At 36.0% G+C, this 4,207-nt stretch overlaps 1 non-coding gene across 1 annotated transcript; it reads left to right on the plus strand.

Annotated features, from left to right (window-relative positions):
• Positions 1 to 1,904: 1,904 nt before the first annotated feature.
• LOC112848993 (small nucleolar RNA U3) lies at positions 1,905 to 2,118 on the plus strand. The gene has a single exon (XR_003222456.2). It is a non-coding gene; the product is annotated as a small nucleolar RNA U3 (small nucleolar RNA).
• Positions 2,119 to 4,207: the final 2,089 nt, after the last annotated feature.

The raw sequence follows: 4,207 nt of genomic DNA on the forward strand, positions 1-4,207 counted from the left end.
CTGTGCGTGTCTCTACTACCATCACCTGAGTTTAAGTCATCATCTATTGGTTGTTTAAAAACCAATGTTTTAAACATTGGTTTAAAATGTTTAAAAACAGGAATAGTTTCTTAGCTAATGTTTCTTCTTTTACTCATGCCTCCACCAGTCCATTCTCCACACTCAAGTCATACATAAGTATTAAAAAATGTACAGGAGGGGCACCAGGGTGGCTCAGTCAGTTGAGCGTCTGACTCTTGATTTTGGCTCAGGTCATGATCTCATGGTTTGCAAGTTCAAGCCCACGTCAGGCTCTGTGCTATCAACGTTTAGGATTCTCTCTCTCTCTGCCCCTCCCCTGCTCATGTTCATACTGTTTCTCTCTCTCAAAATAAATAAATGAACATTACAAGATTTATTTGGAGATTGTGTCAAAATACTGCTTAAAACTCTTGAATGGTTTCCCATTGCTCTTAGAATAAGATCTAAATTTGTTGCTATGGTCTCCAAGGCTCTGAGTGATCTGTCCCCTACTTCAACTTCCCTTCTCATCTTATACAACTTTGCCCCTTGTGATATTGTACCCTCCATTCTCATGGACTTCGACCAGTTCCTAAAGTGCTCTGTCCCCTTCACCAGCTCAGGGTATCCAATCCCGTGAATACATGGTTTAATCTACCAGGGGTGCTATTTCTCAGGACTTTCTTGGATGAAGTCCTGAAAACTATCTAAATAACCATCAGAACAATTAAGTACATGATAGGCAATTCACACTATTAGTCAGTATTCAGCTGTTGTAAGGAGGATGTACAATTTTGTATACTCTATGGAAAAATCTCTAATCACATTGTTAAGTTTAAAAAGTAGGTTGTTTCTAATTAAAAAAATGCATGCACCCAATGTTTATTGTGGCATTGTTTACAATAGCCAAGATATGGAAACAAGTCAAATGTTTGTAATTAGATGGATAAAAGAAGATGTGGTGTACACACACACACACACACACACACACACACACACACACACAGTGGGGTATTACTCAGCCATAAAAAATGATGAGGTCTTGCCACTTGTCATTTGCAACATGGTTGCCAGAGTGGTAGGGGGTAGGAGGATGGGCAACATGGGTGAAGGGGAATGGGAGATACAGACTTCTAGTTATGGAAACAATAAGTCACAGGGATGAAAGGTAGAGCATAGAAAATATAGCCAATTGACTCATAATAACATTGTATGGTGGTAGATGGTAGCTACACTTGTGGTGAGCATAGCATAATGTATAGATTTGTCAAATCACAATGTTGTGTAATTGAAACTAATGTAATATTGTTTGTATGTAAATTGAATCCCAATTGAAAAAAAAAGATGCAGTATTGCTGTGGACCCTAACCCACCTAACCCAATATGACTGGTATGCTTTTAAGAAGAGGAGAAATGACATGGCAATGGAGACACACAGGGAAGAGATACATAGACATTTGACAACAGACACATAGATTAGAATGAGCATCTATAAGCCAAAGAATGCCAAAGGTTGCCAGAAAACACTGGAATTTAGAAGAGACAAGAAAAGATTCTCTTTTATGGATTTCAGAAGGAGGCCCTGCCATCACCTTAATTTCAGACTTCTAGACTCCAGAACTATGAGACAATGAATTTCTATTGTTTCAAGCCAGAAATATAATAAAAACAAATAAATAAAAAGTAGGTTGTTTCAACTTCCTGTGAATCTATGGTTATTTCAAAATAATTTAAAGAATAGATTACAGAAAATTTATAAAACAAGTATATGTATAAAATACATTAAAATGTGAAAGTATGTATAAGACATTAATAAGTACAAAATGTTTTTATGTATATTTTTAAAGGCAGAAAAACAGCATGAAAAACTCCAAACCAATTTGCCAATAGAAATTACTGCCTTAAAGACTATACTTTCAGGGATCATTTCTATAGTTCGCAACTAGAGAAGTTTCTCTGAATGTGTAGAGTACTCGGAACCACGAGGAGGAGGTGTAGTGTCCTTTCCTGAGCGTGAGGTTGACTCTGGGTGTTGCTTTTACAGCTGCCTTTTGTCGTTGATGATCGTTCTTCTCTTCTTTTTTTTAAGGAGAGAAAGAGAAAAAAAAAAAAAAAAAGAAATTACTGCCTTAGTATTACACAACAGTGGGGATGTATAATTCAAGATTGGCTTGCACTTTTTATACTATATGCATTTGTTGTTATTATTTTTTTCTATAAGAATGCATCCCACAGAGGGTAGAGTTGACCCAGTTTGCAAAGTCTTTGCTTAAAGAAAGCTTGCTTGTGCCTTGCCTAGTTTTATGATTTTCTAGTATATCATACACTAAATGTAAATGAAAACTGAAATCAATTTTATAACTAATATTAATAGTGATATTAATAATAATTAATGGAACTTTCTATAAAAAGACTAGTGATTTCAAGATCTTGAGTGGTTAATTATCATTCTATTAATGATTTTAATGAAAATAAAACTGAGTGTATAGAGACATCTTTATCAATGAAAAAACTATTACCAAGTTACTATTGATATGTATCCTATACAACACTTATAATGTATTATGTATTTTTAAGGGTGTCTGGGTAGTTCAGTTGGTTAAGTGTCCAATACACTTGATTTCTGCTCAGGCCATGATCTCCCAGTTTGTGAGACAGAACCCCACGTTGGGCTGTATGCTAACATCAAGAAGCCTGCTTGGGATTCTCTCTCTCCCTCTCTCTCTGCCTCTTCCTTGTTCATGCCAGCTCTCTCTCTCTCAAAATAAATAAATAAACTTAAAAATATATATTATATGTTTTTTTGAACTAAAACCACAGGTTCTCTGAATTTACCTTAAATTTTGCTAAAAATTATATTTTTTCTTGCCATCAGGTATAAAACATAAGGTTGTATCTTGTCTACTAAAAATGACATGCATTGTAACTTAGGAAAATAGATTCTAGTATAACTGAATATTTTTCCTTGAATAACTGAAAATCTCTTTTAATCAGTCTCATCTATAAAGTCTGAGGATTATACTAGAAAGCATTTTATAACTCGGTTACCTGGAACTCTGCAAACATTTATTTAAAAAGAAAAAGAGGGGCGCCTGGGTGGCGCAGTCGGTTGAGCGTCCGACTTCAGCCAGGTCACGATCTCACGGTCCGTGAGTTCGAGCCCCGCGTCGGGCTCTGGGCTGATGGCTCAGAGCCTGGAGCCTGTTTCCAATTCTGTGTCTCCCTCTCTCTCTGCCCCTCGCCCGTTCATGCTCTGTCTCTCTCTGTCCCAAAAATAAATAAACGTAAAAAGAAAAAGAAAATAAGTTTGAAAAATCCCAGTTTTACCTGTTTTGCATTTTTGTTTTTGTTCAGAGAATTTTCCCAAATATTTGATGGTCTAATTTTCAATATTAATCTCCAAGAGATGAGAAATGGGCAAATTATACAAGTATTTCTTAAATGCATTTGTTTCCAGAACTAAGATATTTCCTTTGGAATGGACTAAATGATATCAACATTCCCTTTCAGCCATAATTGTCTATGCATCAGGGGTATGTTGTCATGTTATGTTAGGGATGTGTGCCTTTTTCCTTCTATCCCTTCACTTGCCATCTTTATTAACCTAACAATAATTTCAATACAAAATGCATGTATTTCAGTACAAAATGCATTTCTCAGTAAAAAAGGGCTTATAAAGATGGCATGCAGATAGGAACTCAGTGCTCTCTAATGCTGTATCTCATCACAGTGCGTGTATATTCAGATTGGGTTCGTACCATCAAATACAAGAACAGAGCCTCATCCTTGTACGTGAGGGGACGTGGACTAGACAATCCCTTACTTTTCTATTTACATGACCTGGAAATCATATGCAAGCTAAATTTGTTAATGGTTTGCTGTAGAATATAAGAGAAAATCACTGGAATTAAAGAGAGATTTGTGTGTTATATGTCTCTTTTTGTATTTATTTAAATTGTGATGAAATGTGGAGCATAAAATTCACCATTTTAATCATTTCTAAGTGTACAGCTCAGTGGCATTAAGTGCATTCATACTGTTGTGCAACCATCACCAATATCCATCTCCAGAACTCATCATCTTGAGAAACTGAAACTCTGTACCTGTTAATCAATAACTTCTCATTAAGCCGTCCTTCCAGCCCCTGACAAACACCGTTGTACTTTGGAGACAGATTTTAGTTCAGCTCCACATATGGCCATTTACT

This window comes from Puma concolor, chromosome C1 (genome assembly GCF_028749965.1).
Source record: "Puma concolor isolate L17-30 chromosome C1, mPumCon1.1.hap2, whole genome shotgun sequence".
NCBI classification, from domain to species: domain Eukaryota; kingdom Metazoa; phylum Chordata; class Mammalia; order Carnivora; family Felidae; genus Puma; species Puma concolor.